Source organism: Capricornis sumatraensis, unplaced genomic scaffold (genome assembly GCF_032405125.1).
Source record: "Capricornis sumatraensis isolate serow.1 unplaced genomic scaffold, serow.2 scaffold13, whole genome shotgun sequence".
In the NCBI taxonomy this organism is placed as follows: Eukaryota; Metazoa; Chordata; class Mammalia; order Artiodactyla; family Bovidae; genus Capricornis; species Capricornis sumatraensis.
Window position 1 is genome coordinate 1,323,191 of NW_027184624.1, and position 21,722 is coordinate 1,344,912.

The following is a 21,722-nucleotide window of genomic DNA, read 5'->3' on the forward strand; positions in this document are numbered from 1 at the left end:
AATCCTTCCAGAACATTGCCTAAGGTTGAAAAAGATGGGGACTTTAAAAAAAAAAAAAAAGGAGTTTCTAAAACAGAGCCTGCTCCTTGCAAAAAGCCCTCTCGGGGGCATCACTCAAGCCAAAAAAAAAAAAAAAAAAGAGAGAGAGAGAGAGAGAGAGATAGAGAGAGAGAGAGAAAGAAAACGAGGGGAAAAAAAACGAAAAAAAAAAGAAAATATCATAATAAAAGGATTTTTACAAATAAAAAATGATTCTCTTTTGGCTAAATGGAATATTTTTGCTGGCAATGTCCTGCTAAACAGAGACAACAAGCCATTCCAGTCAACCCCAGGTAGCTCAGGCCTAGACCTCAGTTCCACCACCACATCAATATTAAGCCCTGATTTGCCAATTACTCCGATTCCAACGGGAGTGGCTGGCCTCTTGCCTGAGGACATTCTGGACTTGTGCTAGGGTGTAACTCGCTTTCTTTTCAAGGAATTTCGGTGGTGTCTGGTGTAGTAGATTCTGATTATACTGAGGAAATTAAAGTTTTGATCTCGCCACCTACTAAAACTGTGCAAATTAATAAAGGTCAAAGAATAATACAGCTTTTGATTTTACCTTATTATCAGATAGAAAAAACCTTGACTTCTCAAGCAAAGAGCACCAGAGGATTTAGATCTAGCGATCTAGCTTTCTGGGTGCAAGAAATTACTGCTTCTAGGCCTTTAAAAGATCTTTACTGGCCCAGCTTCTGGCCCACACATACTACTGAAAATGAGTTGGTGGGATTAGAGAAAGTGGTATGCAGGATGGGGGTGCTGTAGAGGAAAAGGTGAAGGAGAGTTTAGAACCTTGAAGAGTAGTGAGTTCCCCATTGCTGGAGGTAGTCAATCAATGATTAGATGGTTGTTTGTCACCTAAAAAGCTATAGACCAGATTTGGGTTACAAAAGGATAACTGGGAAAGCTTATAAAGATGTTGTGCAACACCTCTTTACTTGCTTCTTATATTTAGGTCTGCCAAAAGTTTTGAAAACTGATAATGCCTCTTTGAAGCTGCAGAGAGATTGTTTACTAACTTGAAATGATTTCCAGAAATTATTAGGGGATATTAATTGGATACACCCACATTTAAAATTGACTATTACAGAATTAAAGCCTTTTGCTTGATTGCTTAAAAAAGCTATCCTAATCCCAGTTCTAAGGGAAAGTTGACTACTGAGACAGATTCGGCTCTTGTTAAAGTGGATGAGGCTTTAAATAATCAGTTAATTAAGATTAATATTATCAAAAGATGAAATTAAATTATTCTTGCCACAAAGCTTACACCTACAAGATGCTTGTGACAAGAAGGCCCATTGGTTCCGTTTACCAGTGACCCCAAGAAAAATAGTTTTATCTTATCCCAGCTTGGTGGCACAATTAATTATAAAAGGAAGAAAAAGAAGTGTGAAACTTTTTGGAAAACAAGTAGCAAATATAGAAATTCCATTCAATAAGGATCAACTGCAAGTCTTTTACAAAATAGTGATGATTGGCAAGTTGCCCTGATAGATTTCAGGAGTCAATTTTTTTTTCATTTGCCCTCAAGCCCCCACAGTAGCTAGAGTGCAAAAATTTTAAATAGGCAATTTGAGGATACTTTGAGGAACTTTTCAACGGTATGTAGTTCCTTCACTCCCTTTTACCCTGTGGGGGAGAGACGTGCTGTTACATTTTAGCCCCGATGATGAACTGACCTCTCAAATGCTGCAAATGGGCTATGATCCATCAAAAGGATTGGGTAAATAGCAAACAGGAATAATTGAGCCGATTTGCCCAACTGCTTGAAAGCTGCATACTGGATTGGGGTATCCAGATTTATAATGGAGGCCATTGTTTTTGCTGCCGACCCCATTACATGGAAATCTCAGGATCCAGTGTGGGTGGAACAATGGCCTCTGCCTAAAGAAAAATTACTGGCAGCTAAAACGTTAATTACTGAACATCTAGAATTGGGGAATATTGAGCCCTCCAATAGCCCCTGGAACACTCCTATTTTTGTCATTAAGAAAAAATCTGGTAAATGGACATTTTTACAAGATTTAAGAGCAATTAATGCCACCATGGAGGACATGGGACCTTTACATCCTGGGCTCCCTTCTCCAGTAGCCATTCCAGAGGGATATAATATAATTATAATTTATTTACAAGACTGCTTTTTCACCATTCCTTTAAATCATGAGGATAAAAAATTATCTGCTTTTAGTCTGCCATCAGAAAATCTTAAACAGCTTTATTTAAGGTTTCAGGAAAATATTACCTCAGGGAATGAAAAATAGCCCTACCTTATGTCAGAAATTTGTCAGTGCCACTTTGGAGACTATTAGGGCTAAATATGAACAAGTATATATGATTCACTAAATGGATGATATTTTAATAGCTCATCCTGATAGAGCTCATTTGCAAACTGTCCTCCAAAATCTGACCAAGGCATTGACAGCTAGAGGTTTAAAAATTGCCCCAGAGAAAATTCAAATCAACCCACCCATAACCTACTTAAGAAGAGTCATAAATTCAGAAACAGTGACTCATGCCCCACTACAATTGAGAAAAGACTGTCCTGTTACTTTAAATGATTACCAAAAGCTATTAGATGATATTAACTGGATTAGACCTTATTCAAAATTAACCACTACTGAATTAAAGCCTCTTTTTAACATCTTACGAGGAGGTGCTAACCCCACTTCTAAAAGACAAGTAACTGCTGAGGCTCGGGAAGCCTTAGGCAAAGTAGAAGCAGCTTTATCTAATAGCTATGTAAAAGGGATCGACTTAACAATAATTTGGCAGTTCCTTTGTCTAAATACTCCGACAGCACCTACGGGAGTTCTGTGGCAGAATGGTCCCCTAGAATGGATCCACCTTCGTGCCCAAGCTAAAAAAGTGGTAGCTTCTTATCCAGGCTTAATAGCAACATTGATACTAAAAGGGAGGAAACGGAGCATTGAATTGTTCGGTAAAGGGCCAGCAGAGATTGTAATTCCATATAATAAGGAACAACCTGATGCTCTTCTAATGTTTGATGAAGTTTGGCTGATTGCTATAGGAAATTATTGTGGTCAAATTTTGTATCATTTGCCTTTGCATGTTTTGCTGACTTTTATGTCCGAACATCCAGTTATTTTTCCTGTCAAATGCAAACAGTCTCCTATTCCTGATGCTCAGATAGCCTTTACTGACGGGTCAGCAAACGATAAAGTGTCCATAGTTACAAAAAATCATCAGAAAGTTTTTGAAACGCAGGAAACTTTGGCCCAAAGGGCTGAAATAACAGCAGTCATAGAGGCTTTTGTTCTGTTTGCAGATGAAGAATTTAACCTTTACTCTGATTCTCAGTATGCGGTCAGGCTGTTTCCACACATTGAGACTGCAGTTCTGCCTGAAAATAAAACTACTATATTTCACTTGTTAACTAAATTACAGAAACAAATTTGGAAAAGAAACAAAGTATTTTTTATCGGCCACATTTGGGTTCATTCTAGTCTGCCTGATCCTTTAAATTTTTTCAATGACCTAGCAGATTCACTAATCAAGACTGTAGTGGCTTCTGTCTTTGAAGAATCCCGAGCTTCTCACTTACTTCATCATCAAAATGCTACTGCCTTAAGATATCAATCCCAAATTTCCAGAGAGTCTGCTCAACAGATTGTTCATTCCTGCTCACATTGCCCCACTGCTCCTAATAGCCTTCCTATGGGAGTTAACCCTCGTGGTCTCAAACATAATGCACTCTGGCAGATGGATGTGACTCATGTCTCCTCATTTGGGAAATTGTCTTTCGTTCATGTAACTGTAGATAGCTTTTCTCATGTTACTATTGCAAATGCTCATACAAGAGAAGCAGTTAAAGATGTAATGCAACACCTTTTTACTTGTTTTTCATATTTGGTCTTGCCAAAAGCTTTGAAAACTGACAATGTTCCTGCTTATACTTCTAAGTCTTTTCAGGAATTTTGTACAAAGTTTCAAATTAAACATAATACTGGCATCCCTTATAATCCACAGGGACAAGCCATTGTGAAAACAGCATACCAAACATTAAAAAATCCAAATATAAAAACAAAAAGAAGGGAAGTTTAAGTATCGTTCTCCCCATAAAATATTGCAACATGCTCTTTTCCTAATAAATATTTTAAATGCTGATTCAGCCAGAACTACTGCAATGCTTCGCCATTGGTGCCTGGAGCAATTAAATGCAAAGCCATTAGTAAAATGGAAGGACCTCCTCTCCGGACAATGTAAAGGTCCCAACCCATTATTAACCAGTGGTCAAGGATATGCTTGTATTTTTCCACAGGACGCAGATTCTCCAATTTGGGTTCCAGACCGATTGATTCACCATGTCTCAGCCCCTCGGATACCGGATTCCCCAGCTGCCACGACCCTGAAAAAGTAAGAGACCTCCTCTGCCTCCGCTCCCTCCCCCAGCATGGGAAACGCTGCCGACATTGGAATGACTGACATCTGAGATCCCAGATGAGCAAAGAACGGATCCGCCCACCAAGCAGATGTCTCAGCTTCACATACAGGACATTACTTCCCTTGATCCCCTGCCCTGCAGAAAGATGCCAGGTCGCCTGACCCAGGCAACTCAGCATGCCCCCTTACCCACTTGGGGACAAGTGAAAACACTCTGCCACCAGGCATAGGGAATAGCTTCTTTACAGGGATCTCCAGCTTCTCCTGAGAAAATGTTTATTGCCATGCTTGCTTTGCTTTCCTGCCAGGTAAGCGCCTCCCTCATTCCAACAAAATATTGGGCATATCTCCCAGATCATCCAACTTTTCAAGTTGTTACTTGGAATAATGACCCCATACAGGTTAACACAGACCAACCCCAACTTTGGGGAGGATTTTATACTTCTAACACTAAGGATGAATATCCCATTAATTTCAATTATACCTTCTGAGGATTGACTGATGAACTCCCTGTTTGCTTTAATTACCCTACCAGTAAAACAGGACATTTTACCACTCCCACTAAGGAAGGCTGTGTTGGAGCCTCTGAAAAGGTAATTCTGGCTGAGTCTCCAACCCAAAAACCTAATTTAAAACTGCCTCATTCAGTTTGGATCCTGCAGGCACGCTTGCCCGGGATCCTTGACCCTCATGAGTCTCTGTTTGTTAGGGCACCCCCAGATTATCCAAATTGTAGAGAAGTTACTCCTTTAACTGCTGTCTGGAAATATATAAATTATCGTTCTGGGTTTCTGATTTGGAAAGCTTGTACTTATGATTCAAGAATTGACTATAGAATTCCAGGAGGAAGGAATTACCCAATTCAAGATTGGAGCAACCCAAACCCATCTGTAAGCTCTAAGGCCGAGAGAGCATATGTCTTGGGTATTGAGAACTGGCATACCAATATAATTCCTTGGCAATTAAGATCCACTGGGTGTCGTGGTAATCAACTTGTTCCTCCTACGTTGTACTATACAACTAAAAATAGAACTTTTTGGCAGCCAGAAATATGGAGAGCTCTTGCTGCTACTGCCCCTATTACTTTGACATGCCCATATAATGGCACCACTTATTCTGCCATAGCTTGCTTGCCTTCTCCTTATGTCTTTCTTTTTGTTAATGATTCTGGAAAACTTAAAGTTCATATGAATGTCACAGGTGGGCCCAATGTAGTGACTTGTGAATAATGTATGCTCTCATCTTGTTTAACTCCTCAATATAATGTTTGTTCTTTTGCGTTGTTAAAACACCACCATATCTTATGATACCTGTAACTGTAACTACTCATTGGTATGATAATTATGGTCTTGCTGTATTGCAACAACTACAGGATTTGATGTGAGCACAACAATTTGTGGGCTTACTTATTCTAGGAATATCAGCTTTAATAGCCGCAATCACTTCTGTTACTGTGGCAGCAATATCATTGACTCAACAAGTGCATTCTGCCCAATATGTTGACACTATGTCTAAAAATGTTTAACTCTGGCAACACAGGAAGATATAGATAGAAAGTTAGAGATGAGTGTGGATGCCTTGGAAGAAGCAATAATGCATATTGGGACTGAACTACAAGCTCTAAAAGTAAAAATGGCTCTCTCATGCCACGCCAATTACCAGTGGATATGTGTGACATCTTTGAAAGTAAGTGAGACAGGTTATGAGTGGGAAAAAATTAAAAATCATATTTCAGGTGTTTGGAACAGCTCTAATATTAGCCTGGACTTAGGAAAGCTTCATAAACAAATACAGACGTTGGAAAACTCTCAACTGGATTTTACCACCATGGGAGCAGCTAATGACCTTTTCCACACCTTCTTTAACTTTATTTCTGAAAAAAAAATTATGTCTAATATCTTTAGTTATGCTTCTGTTGGTGCTCTAATTCAACTTCTTATAGTCATTCTTCCTTGTATTGTCAGGATTCTTTGGCAGAGCATTCAGAAGCTCGCGACTGAGCTGCATCTGGCTGTTCTCAGAAATAAAAAACGGGGAGATGCCAGGAGCCAGCATGAGGAACTCGGCACGTGGCAAAGGTCATGAGGAAGGAGGCTAGGCATTACGCAAACGTGGGATCGAGCCTCAGGAGACCCCCTGTTCCCAAGCATCTACCTCCAAAACCAGAGTCTGCCTACTTTACTGTTTTATGCTCTCACCTACACCTCTGCTTTAACGGGGTGCTGTCCCACACCATCTCTCTCGAGAAGGCGTTAACTTGCAGCTCCAGTCAATAAAAATTCCTGGGCATGACAAGAATGTTTCAACTTACGAACTCCTCTGAAGGTTCTCTAGGCTGCCTGAACACGTTCATCCGGCCACATGTGATTGTTAACAGCCTCCCAACCGTGAGAGGCACGAGATGCTTTAAACTTTCAAACAACAGATTCTTTTGAGAGGTTAGAAAATTATTAGTATAGTATAGTGAGCTGATTAGGAATTATATTGGTGAAGGGTTTCTCATTTGTTTCACCAATATTTGCTGCCAAGTCTCCATATTCCTTGCCCTTATACACATTAATGAATATTAAGTAGCATATAGGAGAGATAAGTATTAACCTTAAAGATTAATCCTGTTAAATCTTAGGCTAAATAAATTCCCTTCTTAACTGTAATCCACTACACCCTCACCCTACAGGAATGCAACTTTATCTGGTATCTTCAGAGGGTGGCGCCTAGTTTAAGAAAAAAATCACCCCTGGAAAAAAAATAAGTTTTCTGGTTGACTGACCATTATCAGAAAGGGCCATAAAATGCCAGCAGGCCTCAAGGCTAGAAGATGATATTAAACCCCTAAGACCTTTGTATACTTTTATATAAAGCATCTGATTTTGACAAGATTCAGGTCTGCTTACCCTGCGTGACTCTGTATTCATCACTATGTATAACAAAAAGTATATAAGCAAACCTGAAAATAAAGAAAATGGATCAGTTTCTGGCAATACCAATTCCCCTGTGTCATTCTTTCTTTTCCCTTCTGGATGAATTCCCATCTGGAGGGTGGATGCTCGCCAAGCCTGCTAATTTTGCCCTGGCTTCTAAGATGCACACAAGAGGGAGCCCAGGGCGAGGCACTCTCTGCTATTCAAGTGGGTGCCAGTGGCCTATATAGGTGGTGCAGACTCCTTGTCTTGTAGTTTTATTGGTATTCCATGTAAACCAAGTTATTCAACTCTTTTTGTCCACTAATTTTCCTACTACACTATTCCTTTCTAATCTCTCTTTATGTTTCTAATTAAATAGTTTTTTCCTAGGACACCGATTCCATCTCCCTTCGAATCACACGGGATTCACCTGGGCTGGACCCCAGCAGACTTGGATCACGGAGTTCCTATGGAATATAAACACAGGAGTCAGGCCTCGTATTGTGTGAGACATGCAAATCTGCTTTCCTCTCGAGCTGTCAAAGTAGTGTCAGGCTTCCTGTTGATTTGACATAGGGATCTGTGGCTTTCTCTCAAGGTGCCACAGTGCTGTGCCACTTGCCACCATGTTTGAAGTCTATACTCTGAGTGACAGTCGAGTAAGTCCAGGGGAATCAGGTGAAACTGGAGTCGATTGGGACATCAGGGTCTGTAGGAATTGTGGCACGACCCCTGGAGTTTCTCTCGAGTTTCAAGTTGAGAGTGCCTCCCCTTGAGGTGCCACAGGAATGCCGGGATTCGTCTCTCGACGAAGCAAGGAAATGGACACTCATCTCGAGATGAAGAGGGAGAAACGGGGCTCTTCTTAGTTGTGGTGGGACACTCGGTGTTCCTCTCGAGTGGGGACGGATATGTCAGGGAACTTCTTGAGTTGCAACAAGGGTGTCAAGGACACTTCTGAGGCTCAAGAGGGAAGGTGGGATTTCTCTTGAGATGCTGCGCCAAAACGGGCCTCATCTTGCATTGAGGCGAGAATCTCTTGCTTGTTCTCGAGTTGCGGCAGGAAACTTGGTGTTACTCTCGAGTTGCAACGGGGACCTCAGGGACCTGCTCGTGTGGCCTCAGGAAAGTCAAGTCTCCATGCAAGTTGTGAGGGGCCTCTCAGGATTCCTCTCCAGTTGGTGCCAGGGCCTACCTCCTCATCTGGAATTGAGGCCAGAACCTCAGGTGTCCTCTCCAGGGCTGACATGGATTTCGGGGTTCCTCTGGAGTTTTCGCACGGGAATCAGGCCTTGTCTCGTGAGGAGACATGCAAGTCTGCTTTCCTCTCGAGAGGTCAAAATAGTGTCAGGCTTCCTGTCGAGTTGACATAGAGATCAGTGGCTTTCTCACGAGGTGTCACAGGGCTGTCCCACCTGCCACCGTGTTTGGATTCGATACTCGGGGGGACAGTCTAGTAGTGCAGGAGAGTCAGGTGTATCTGGAGTGGATTGGGATATCAGCTTCTCTTGGAATTGTGTCAAGACCCCTGGTGTTCCTCTCGAGTTTCATGTTGAGAGTGCCTCCTTTTGAAGTGCAACGGGAATGCCAGGATTCCTTTCCCAACGAAGTAGGGAAATGGACCCTCATCTCGAGATGAAGAGGGAGAAACGGGGCTCTTATTGAGTTGTGGTGGAACACTTGGTGTTCCTCTCCAGTGGAGACGGGTATGTTGGGGAATTTTTTGAGTTGCATCAAGGGTGTCAAGGTCCCTAGCGAGGCTCACGAGGGAAAGTGGAATATCACTTGAGCCACCGCAGTGGAAAAAGGCCTCATCTCGTGTTGAGGGGAGAATCTCCTGGTTTTTCTAGAGTTGCAGAAGGAAACTTGGGGTTCCTCTTGAGTTACGACAGGGACTTCAGGGACCCACTCATGTTGCCTCAGGAAAATCAAATCTCCATGCGAGTTGCGAGGGGCCTCTCGGGATTCCTCTTCAGTCGTCGCCAGGACCTAGATCCTCATCTGGATTTGATGCTGGAAAATCAGGATTCCTCTCCACAGCTGACATGTGCCAAGGCCAGCATAAGGAAGTCCGCCCATGTCAAAGGTCATGATGAAGGAGGCTCAGCATTATGCAAAGTTGGGATCGAGCCTCAGGAGATCCTCTGTTCCCTAGCATATACCCACAAAACCAGAGTCTGCCTTATTTACTGTTTTATGTTCTCACCTACACCACTGAATTTATGGGGGCTGTCCCCCACCACCTCTCTCGGAGAAGGAGTTAACTTGCAGCTCCAGTCAATAAAAATTCCTGGGTGTGACAACAGTGTTTCAACTTACAAACTCCTCTGAAGGTTCTCTTGCCTGCCTGAACAGGTTCGCCTGGTCACATGTGATTGTTTACAGCCTCCCAATCGTGAGAGGCACGAGATGCTGTAAACTTTCTAAAAACAGATTATTTTGAGAAGTTAGAAAATTATTAGTATAGTATAGTGGGCTGATTAGGAATCATATTGGGGAAGGATTTTTCATTTCTTGGGCCAATATTTGCTGCCAAGTCTCCATATTTCTTGCCCTTATACACATTAATGAATATAAGTAGCATCTAGGAGAGATAAGTATTAACCTTTAAGATTAATCATGTTAAACCTTAGGCTAAGTAACATCCCTTCTTTATTGTAACCCACTACACCCTCACCCTACAGGAATGGAACTTTATCTGGGACCTTCAGAGGGTGGCGCCTAGTTTAAGAAAAAAACACCCCTGGAAAAAATAAGTTTTCGGGTTGACTGACTGTTATCAGAAAGGGCCATAAAATGTCAGCAGGCCTCATGGCCAGAAGATGATGTAAAACGTTAAGACCTTTGTATACTTTTATATGAAGCCCCTGATTTTGACAAAGGTCAGGTCTGCTGACCCTGCCTGACTCTGTATTCATCCCTATGTATAACAAAAAGTATATAAGCAAACCTGAAAATAAAGAAAATTGATCAGTTTCTGGAAAGACGGATTCCCCCATATCGTTCTTTCTTTCCCCTTCTGGCTGAATTCCCATCCGGAGCGTGGATGTTCACCAAGCCTGATAATTTTGCCCTGGCTTCTAATCCCCACGGGCGATAGAGCCCAAGGCGAGGGACCCTTCGCTATTCAAGTGGGAGCCGGCAGCCTACATGGGTGGTGCAAACTCCTTGTCTTGTAGTTTTATTGGTATTCCATGAAAACCAACTTATTATGTCTCTTTTTCTCCAATATTTTTCCTACTACACTATTCTTTTCTAATCTAACTTAATCTTTCTAATTAAATAGATTTTTCCTAGGATGCCGATTCCATTTCCCCTTTGAATTACCAAGGATCCACCGGGTCTGGACCCCGGCACACATGGATCTCGGGGTTCCTATGGAGTTTCAACAGGGGAGTCAGGCCTCATCTCATGTGGAGACATGCAAGTCCGCTTTCCTATTGAGCTATAACAGTAGTGTCAGGCTTCCTGTTGATTTGACATAGGGATCTGTGGCTTTCTCTCAAGGTGCCACAGGGCTGTTCCATCTGTCATCATGTTTGGAGTCTATACTCAGAGTGACAGTCGAGTCAGTGCAGCGGAATCAGGTGAATCTGGAGTGGATTGGGACATCGGGGTCTGTTGGAATTTTGGCACGACCCCTGGAGTTTCTCTCGAGTTTCAAGTTGAGAGTGCCTCCCCTTGAGATGCCACAGGAACACCGGGATTCCTCTCTCGACGAAGCAAGGAAATGGACACTCATCTCGAGATGAAGAGGGAGAAACGGGGCTCTTCTTAGTTGTGGTGGGACACTCAGTGTTCCTTTCGAGTGGGGACAGATATGTCAGGGAACTTCTTGAGTTGCATCAGGGTGTCAAGGACACTTCTGAGGCTCAAGAGGGAAGGTGGGATTTCTCTTGAGATGCCGCAGCAGAAAAGGGCCTCACCTTGCCTTGAGGGGAGGATCTCCTAGTTTCTCTCGAGCTGCAGCAGGAAACTTGGTGTTACTCTCGAGTTGCGACAGGGACTTCAGGGACACGCTCATGTGGCCTCAGAAAAGTCAAGTCTCCATGCAAGTTGTGAGGGGCCTCTCAGGATTCCTCTCCAGTTGGTGCCGGGGCCTACCTCCTCATCTGGAATTGAGGCCAGAACCTCAGGTGTCCTCTCCAGGGCTGACATGGATCTCGGGGTTCCTCTGGAGTTTCCACAGGGGAGGCAGGCCTCATCTCATGTCATGCATGTCTGCTTTCCTCTCGAGAGGTCAAAATAGTGTCAGGCTTCCTGTCGAGTTGACATAGGGATCTGTGGCTTTCTCTGGAGGTGTCATAGGGCTGTCCCACCTGCCTTCGTGTTTGGATTCGATACTCGGGGGGACAATCGAGTCAGTGCAGGAGAGTCAGCTGTATCTGGAGTGGATTGGGACATCAGGGTCTGTTGGAATTGTGTCAAGTCCCTGGAGTTCCTCTCGAGTTTCATGTTGAGAGCACCTCCTCTTGAAGTGCGACGGGAATGCCAGGATTTCTTTCCCAACGAAGTAGAGAAATGGACCCTCATCTCGAGATGAAGAGGGAGAAACGGGGCTGTTATTGAGTTGTGGTGGGACACTCGGTGTTCCTCTCCAGGAGGACGGGTATGTCAGGGAATTTTTTGAGTTGCATCAAGGGTGTCAAGGTCCCAAGCGAGGCTCATGAGGGAAGGTGGAATTTCACTCGAGCTGCCACAGTGGATAAGGGCCTCATCTCGTGCTGAGGGGAGAATCTCCTGTTTTTCTCGAGTTGTGGCAGGAAACTTGGGGTTCCTCTCGAGTTACGACAGGGACTTCAGGGACCCACTCGTGTTGCCTCAGGAAAGTCAAATCTCCATACGAGTTGCCAGGGGCCTCTCAGGATTCCTCTGCATTGGCTGCCGGAGCTGAAGTCCTCATCTGGAGTTGAGGCCAGAACCTCAGGTTTCCTCTCCAGGGCTAACATGTGCCAGGAGCCAGCGTGAGGAACTCCGCCCGTGGCAAAGGTCATGAAGAAGGCGGCTTGGCATTATGCAAAGGCGGGATCGAGCCTCAGGAGACACCCTGTTCCCAAGTATCTACCCCCACAACCAAACTCTGCCTACTTTACTGTCTTATGCTCTCATCTACACCTCTGACTTTACAGAAAGCTGTCACACACCACCTCTCTCGGAGAAGGAGTTAACTTGCAGCTCCAGTCAATAAAAATTCCTGGCCTGACAAGAGTGTTTCAAACTCCTCTGAAGGTTCTTTAGCCTTCCTGAACAGGTTTTTATCTGGCCACATGTGATTGTTTACAGCCTCCAAACTGTGAGAGGAACGAGATGCTTTAAACTTTCTAAAAACAGATTCTTTTGAGAAGTTAGAAAATTATTAGTATAGTATAGTGGGCTGATTAGGAATTATATTGGTGAAAGGTTTTTCAATTGTTGGGCCAATATTTGCTGCCAAGTCTCCATATTCCTTGCCCTTATACACATTAATAATATAACTAGCATGTAGGAGAGATAAGTATTAACCTTAAAGATTAATCACATTACACCTTAGGCTAAGTAAATTTGCTTCTTAATTGTAACCCACTACACCCACACCCTACAGGAATGAAACTTTATCTGGGACCTTCGGAGTGTGGCACCTAGTTTAAGAAAAAATCACCCCTGAAAAAATATAAGTTTTCTGGTTGACTGACCATTATCAGAAAGGGCCATAAAATGTCAGCAGGCCTTATGGCCAGAAGATGATGTAAAGCCCCTAAGACCTTTGTTTACTTTTATGTGAAGCACCTGATTTTGACAAGGGTCAGGTCTGCTGACCACTAGTGACTCTGTATTCATCCCTATATATAACAAAATGTATATAAGCAAACCTAAAAATAAAGAAAATGTATCAGTTTCTGGAAAGACTGATTCCCCCGTGTCGTTCTTTCTTTCCCTTTCTGGCTGAATTCCCATCTGGAGCATGGATGCTCACCAAGTCTACTAATTTTGCCCTGGCTTTTAAGACCAACGTGAGAGGGAGGCCAAGGCGGGGCAACCTCTGCTAGTCAAATGGGCGCTGGTTGCCTACATAGGTGGAGAAACCTCCTTGTCTTGGAGTTATATTGGTATTCCACATAAACCAAGTTATTCGGCCATTTTTTCTCCACTAATTTTGCTACTACACTACTCTTTTCTAATTTCTCTTTATATTTCTAATTAAAGAGATTTTCCCTAGGATGCTGATCGCCTCCCCTTTGAATTACTCTATATCCACCGGGGTTGGACCCTGGCAGACATGGATCTCAGAGTTCCTATGGAGTTTCAACAGAGGAGTCAGGCTTCATCTCATACGGAGACATACAAGTCCGCTTTCCTCTCGAGCTGTGAAAGTAGTGTTAGGCTTCTTGTCGAGTTGATATGGGGATCTGTGGCTTTGTCTTGAGGTGCCACAGGGCTGTCACACATGTCATCATGTTTTCAGTTGATACTCAGGGTGACTGTCGAGTTAGTGAGGGAATCAGTTTATCTGGTATGCATTGGGACATCAGGGTCTTTTTGAGTTGTGGCATGACACCTGGAATTCCTCACGAGTTTCAGAGGTGTGACGGGAATGCCGGGATTCCTTTCCCGACAAAGCATGGAATTGGACCCTCATCTCGTGATGAGGAGGGAGAAACGGGGCTCTTCTTGAGTTGTGGCAGAGCACTCCATGGGACGGGTTTGCCGGGGAACATCTTGAGTTGCATCAAGGGTGTCAGGACCCTTGCAATGCTCATGAGGGAAGGTGGGATTTCTCTCAAAATGCTGCAGCCAAAAATGGCCTCATCTCACGCTGAGGGGAAAATCTCCTGGTTTTTCTTGAGTTGCGGCAGGAAACTCAGGGTTCCTCTTGAGTTATGAAGGGAAAATCAGAGACCCGCTCGTGTTGCCTCAGGAAAGTCAAGTCTCCATGTGAGTTGCGAGGGACCTCTCGGGATTAACATTCAGTCGATGCCAGTGCCTAGATCCTCATCTGGAGTTGAGGCCGGAACCTCAGGGTTCCTCTCCAGGACTGACATGGATCTCGGGGTTCCTATGGAGTTTCAACAGGGGAGGCAGGCCTCATATCGTATGGAGTCCTGCAAGTCCGCTTTCCTCTCGAGCTGTCAAAATAATATCAGGCCTCCTGTCAAGTTTACATGGGGATCTGTGGCTTTCTCTCGAGGTTCCACAAGGCTGTCCCACCTGCCATCATATTTGGCGTACTCTGGGGGACAGTCTCGTCAGTGCAAGGGAATCAGCTGTATCTGGAATGGATGGGGACATTTGGGTCTGTTGGAACTGTGGCACGACCTCTGGAGTTCCTCTAGAGTTTCAAGTTGAGAGCACCTCCTCTTGAGGTGTGACGGGAACGCCAGGATTCCTTTCCCAAAGAAGCAGGGAAATGGACCCTCATCTCGAGATAAGGAGGGAGAAACGGGGCTCTCCTTGAGTTGTGGCGGGACATACGGTGTTCCTCTCGAGTGGAGACGGGTATGTCAGGGAACTTCTTGAGTTGCATCAAGGATGTCAAGGATCCTTGTGAAGCTCACGACAGAAGGTGGGATTTCTCTCGAGACACCGCAGTGGAAAATGGCCTCAGCTCACGTTGAGGGGGAAATCTCCTGGTTTTCTCGATTTGAGGTCGAAAACTTGGGGTTCCTCTTGAGTTATGACAGGGACATCAGGGACCCGTTCGTTTTGCCTCAGGGAAGTCACGTCTCAATGCGAGATGCCAGTGGCCTCTAGGGATTCCAGTCGGTGCCGGGGCCTAGGTCCTCATCTGGAGTAGAGGCCAGAACCTCAGGGTTCCTTTCCAGGGCTAACATGGATCTCGGGGTTCTAATGGAGTTTCAACAGGGGAGTCAGGCCTCAACTCGTGTGGAGACATACAATTCTGCGTTCCTTTCGAGCTGTCAAAGTCATGTCAGGCTTCCGGTCGATTTGACATAGGAATCTGTGTCTTTATTTTGAGGTGCCACAAGGCTGTCACACCTGCCATCTTGTTTGGAGTCAATAGTCGGTGTGACAGTCGAGTCAGTGCAGGGGAATTAGGTTTATCTGGAGTGGATTGGGACATCATGGTCTTTCTGAATTCTGGCACAGCTCCTGGAGTTCCTCTTGTGCCGGGAGCCAGCACGGGATATTGCAGACATGACAAAGTCATGTTGAAGAGACCTGATAAGCAAAGCTTCATAACTCGAGGGACCCCCCCCCACCAAGCCTGCTTGAGCATCTACCCCAAAGCCAGAATCTGTCTGTCTTACTATTTTGTGACTTTTACCAACTCTTCTGATGTTAACAGGGGGCTATCCCCATGGAAAATTCTGAAAGAGATGCCTCTTGAGAAATCTGTATGCTGGTCAGGAAGCAACAGTTAGAACTGGACATGGAACAGACTGGTTCCAAATAGGAAAAGGAGTATCTCAAAGCTGTATATTGTCACCCTGCTTATTTAACTTATATGCAGAGTACATCATGAGAAACGCTGGACTGGAAGAAACACAAGCTGGAATCAAGATTGTCAGGAGAAATATCAATAACCTCAGATATGCAGATGACACCACCCTTATGGCAGAAAGTGAAGAGGAACTAAAATGCCTCTTGATGAAACTGAAAGAGGAGAGTGAAAACGTTGGCTTAAAGCTCAACATTCAGAAAACAAAGATCATGGCATCCAGTCCCATCACTTCATGGGAAATAGATGGGGAATCAGTGGAAACAATGTCAGACTTTATTTTGGGGGGCTCCAAAATCACTGCAGATGGTGATTGAAGCCATGAAATTAAAAGACACTTACTCTTTGAAAGAAATTTATGACCAACCTAGATAATATATTCAAAAGCAGAGACATTACTTTGCTGACTAAGGTCTGTCTAGTCAAGGCTATGTTTTTTCCTGTGGTCATGTATGAATGTGAGAGTTGGACTATGAAGAAGGCTGAACCCTGAAGAATTGCTGCTTTTGAACTGTGGTGTTGGAGAAGACTCTTGTGAGTCCCTTGGAATGCAAGGAGATCCAAACAGTCCATTCTGAAGGAGATCAGCCCTGGGATTTCTTTGGAAGGAATGATGCTAAAGCTGAAACTCCAGTACTTTGGTCACCTGATTCTAAGAGTTGACTCTTTGGAAAAGACTCTGATGCTGGGAGGGATTGGGGACAGGAGGAGAAGGGGACGACAGAGGATGAGATGGCTGGATGGCATCATGGACTCGATGGACATGAGTCTGAGTGAACTCCGGGAGTTGGTGATGAAAAGGGAGGCCTGACATGCTGCGATTCATGGGGTCGCAGAGAGTCGGACACAACTGAGCGACTGAACTGAACTGATCACCGACCACCTTTGCCTGGAGAAAATCAACTTTGGGCTCTAGCTAGTAAGTCTCCTAGACATGGAAGGAATATTTCAAATCAATCCCCCCCATCCGTTAGCATTCTAGCTTGTTTGCATGTTTATCCAGACTCTTGCAGCTACACATGTGATTATGCACAGCCTCCCAACCATGAGAGGCATGGTAAACTTAAAACAGTCTAAAAATATGGAGACTTTCAAAGAGTTAAAAGCTATTAGAATAGTGCTGGTGTAGGATTTCATTGTTGAGCCAATGCTTGCTGCTAAGTTCCTATATCTCTTATCCACTGTGCACCTGGGAGTGCATTAGTTAACATAGTTGGAATGTAAGAAAAACAATTGTAGCCTTGAAACTGACCACATCAGCCCTTTGAGCTAATTGGTTCTTTCTTTGTTGTAACTCACTACACCTTTGCTCCGTGAGAAATGTAACTCTGTTTAATGTTTTCTGAGGCTGACATAGATTAGAAATATAAAGAAAAAACATTTCAAGGGAAAATAAGTGTTCTGGTTGAACAACCTTTATTAAGAGGGTCATAAAATGTCCACAGTCCTCCAAGGCCAGAAGATAATGTACAAAACATTGTTTATGAGAAAGATATGCATTAAAAATCCTGATTTTGATAAAGATAAAACAGATGTAATGTTTGGGCTGACTCTGTATCACTATGCGTCATTCATTTCCCTCTTTTGAAAATAAAGTTACAGACCTCACTCACTGAAGCTTGGTCACCCCGTGTCAGTCATTCTCTGTCTCTCCCTTTCTCCCTCTCCCTCTCCCTTTCTCCCTCTCCCTCCCTCTTTTTATCAGGCTGATCCCTTGGAGGACAGACGCTCTCTGCATTCACTTTCCTGCTTGGGCTTCTAAGACCCGATGGAGAAGGTGCTGTGTGTCTTCATTCTTGCTAAAAGGTGCTCTGCGTCTTCACTCTGGCAAGAGGCTGCCTGTGGCCTCCGTGAACAAAGCAAATCCCTTGTCTGGGACTTTATTGGGGACTGTGTAAACCAAGGAATATCAACCTTTTTTTCGACTCGATTTTTTAATCTGCAACATTCTTTCTTTATCTCTCTCCAAATCGCTTCACCTACGCTGGCTCTCCTGAGGGTTACTCTGGATCCTGCGAGGGCTGTACCCCGGCACTCTCAAGATTCAAGGGGAGATCGCCTCCTCTTGAGGTGCGACGGGAATGCAGGGATTCCTTTCCCGATGAAGCAGGGAAATGGACCCTCATCTCGAGATGAGGAGGGGAAAACAGGGCTCATCTTGATTTTTGGCAGGACACTCGGTGTTCCTCTCAAGTGGAGACAGGTATGTCGGGGAACTTCTTGAGTAGCATCAAGGGTGTCAAAGACCCTTTCGCGGCACAAGAGGGAAGGTGGGATGTCTATCGAGATGCTGCAGAGGAAAAGGGCCTCTTCTCGTGTTGAAGGGAGAATCTCCTGTTTTTTCTCAAGTTGCAGTAGGAAAATTGGGATTCCTCTCGAGTTATGATGGGGACCTCAGACACCCGCTCATGTTGCCTCGAGAAAGTCAAATCTCCAAGCGAGTGTGAGGGGCCTCTCAGGATTCCTCCACAGTCAGTGCCTGGTCCTAGGTCTTCATCTGGAGTTGAGGCTGGAACCTCAGGGTTCCTCTCCAGTGCTGACATGGATCTCGGTGTTCCTATGGAGTTTCAACAGGGGAGTCAATCCATATCTAGTGTGGAGACACGGAAGTTTGCTTTCCACTCGAGATGTATGGCTTTCTCTTGAGGTGCCACAGACATTTCACACCTGCGATCATCTTTTAAGTCTATACTTGGGGTGACAATCGAGTCTATGCAGGAGGATCAGGTTTATCTGGAGTGGATTGGGACATCTAGGTCTTTTTGAATTGTGGCACAACTCCTGGAGTTCTTCTCGAGATTCAAGTTGAGAGCACCTCCACTTGAGCTGTGACAGGAACACCCGGATTCTTTCCCAATGAAGCAGGGAAATGGACCCTCATCTCAAGATGAGGAGAAAACGGGGCTCTTCTTGTGTTGTGGCAGGACACTCCGTGTTCCTCTCAGGTGGAGACGGGTATGTCGGGGAACTTCTTGAGTTGCTTCAAGGGTGTCAAGGACACTTGTGAGGCTCTAGAGGGAAGGTGGCATTTCTCTCGAGATGCTGCATTGGAAATGGGCCTCATCTCTCATTGAGAGGAGAATCACCTGGTTTTTCTCAAGTTGCGGCAGGAAAATTGGGGTTCCTCTCGAGTTATGACGGGGACCTCAGAGACCCACTTGTGTTGCCTCAGGAAAGTCAAGTCTCCATGTGAGTTGCAAGGGGCCACTCCAGTTGGTGCAGGGGCCTATGTCCTCATCTCGAGTTGAGCCCAGAAACTCAGTATTCCTCTGCAGTGCTGACATGGATCTCGGGGTTCCTATAGAGTTTCAACAGGGAAATCAGGCCTTGTCTCATAAAGAGACATGGAAGTCCACTTTCCTCTTGAGCTGTCAAAGTAGTGTCAGGCTTCTGACACTTCTCCTGACCTTTTCCTAGCTCTCAGAACCCATCCAGGCCTGTTTTTGCCCCATTCTTTGCTATGTCTGCCACGTATTGAATCTTGCCTTTGGGAAGTCCCAGGGCACAAGCTCCATGTGATACCAGCCCCAGGTTGAAAGGCTTGTAGGTGTTGTAGGCTGACAGACCAAGGCAGTAGATGAGAGATGGAGCCCACTCTGCAAATGGAGAGACTAGATAAACCCTAGGGGTATATGGCTTGTCAAGGGTCACATCAAAGATGAGAAGAAGGAGCCTGTCTGAAAGAGCTTGTCCTCAGAGCTCAGGCCCTGGCTGCACCCAGGCCTGCCAAAACTGTGGGGTGACTGGTGTGGGTGTCACTGTGCCTGCACATGGCCTAAGGAGGTGGGTGAACAGACAGAAACCCTGAGGTTCCCTTGGGGAGCTTTGTGTAAGGGACCTCAGCAACAAACCCAGGAAATGACATCACTTCCTGGCAACAGAACCCAACAGAACATGGAAACCGGATCTCCAGGCCTCACAGTGGACAGGAGCCCCCAGCCAGTTTGCAGGCAACCAGGATGTTTTGCTGTTTGCCCCTCCCCACAGGCCAGGGCCTTGGGACAGCTCACCAGCAAAGTGTGTGGGAACGCAGTTGGTGCTGCCTCAGGGCCACCCTGAGAGGCCTCTGGCCCTTTGCCCAAAGGAACAGAAAGGTAACACAGGGGCTCCACCCTTGGCCTGGTCCCCTCTCCCATCCCACCCGGGTAACCCTGAGTCCTTTCCCTGTGTGTGGATGGGGTTTCTTGGGGTATCTCTGCCTCAAGCAAGCCCCTGTGGATGTGGCTCAGAAGTCTGTGGGCTGGGTGTGTCCACACCCCAGGGGAGAGCAGGCTGGGTGGATGCAGAGAGTCCAGGAAGCACAGGCTGCCCAGGAAGACCCCACGCCCTCAGGGGCATCTCCTTCGTCCAGGGTAGGTACCTGAGCAGACACATGTTTCTGCAGGCAGCAGATTTTCGAGCGGGCAGAAGCAGCTGCCATACTGGTCAGGCCCAGCTCAGTAAACTCCAGGCAGGGCTGGCTGAGGGTCAGTGTCATTTCAGAGCATCCCAGTCTATGTGGCTGATGAGGGGGGCACCCTGTTCACCTCCCTGAGGGAGGCATTGAATCACCAGCCCCTGCCCGTGAGGCCCCGTGCAGGCTCCAGGTGAGCATGCACATGTAGGGATCAGCCCAACTAGGAATGAAGAGGAAGCGGGGAGGGCCTACTCCACACACATCACCCAGGACACACCATGGGGTCCAGTCTCAAGCTGCCATGGAGCTCAGCACACCCGGCTCTGACCCTGAGCCCCGAGAACTCCCGCAGCTGAGGCAGCATGAGGACCTGGAGGCCAGCACGGCAGAGCACAGAGGTGAAGAGACTGGTGCTGTGCATGTGAATGTGTGGGGAGGGGGTGCTGAGCTACACAGGGAGGAGTCTCCGAGAGCTGGGTCTGGGCCTGGAACAAAGGCTGGCCTCACACCACCCATGTTTCACTCTGCAGTCGAAGTGCATCCTATGCTGGATATTCTTTGTGATTCTCTGGGAAGCTTTCTGTCCCTGTATACTTTCTGTATAGCTTTCTGTCCCTTCTCTTCTCTCATATCTCTAGCACTAACCTCTAATTACAACCAGACTCCACTTCCAAATCCTGTCCCTACAGCAGTGGGTGCTACAGATGCAGGACCCAAGGATCCACTAAGGGGAGATCGAGACCTGAGACTTCCCTTCCCAAAGACACTGAGCAAGCTGGGTACTGGCTCAGTGCTTGCAGGTCCGCAGGTCCCCCAGCCAAAGGCACTTATCTCCCATCCCCTCAGTGAGAATATCCACCTCCACCTGCACCTGTAGCTGCTCGGGCTTTGGCAGGAGAACCTGAGTCAGGGGATGAGTCACCACCTCTGCAGGGAGAGCCTGCCCTGGCTCCTGCCCAAGACCCAGAGGCCCACGATGCCTGACCCACCCCTGCAGGGAGAACGGGCCCCCGCTCTGGACAGAGACCCGGAGCCCTTTCTGGAAACACCTCATCCAGGGGAGCGGTTGGCTCTGCAGCCTCTGTCCCTGCCTGCTTCCCGTGGATGCCATCAACTCGCTCCCCACCCAGGGCAGATTGAGTGCCCTTCCCCTGACCTTATTTGCATCTTGTTTGTGTGTAGCTTTCTTATGATGTTTATTTTTTTATGGCTTTGTGTATTTTTTTCTGTTAAGTTTATGTTAATATATTTTACTTTAATTGATGCAATTTGGGAATATTAAGGCCTTCACAAAGCTGTGAAACCATCCACAATGTCTACATTCGCACCTTCTCATTCTAACCCCCCACTTCCCAGCAAAGCCTGGATTCATGTCAAGCACTCTCCATTCCTCCTTTCCCCACCTGACAACATTTAGTCTTCTTTCTCCATTTCTTCCCATTCTCTGGGTGTCTGCAATAAATATCAATCACTGAAATGATAGAAAAATGATTTTTTTTCTGACAGAAAGGGAACGTTATAGGCGCTTAGTCTTGTTAGA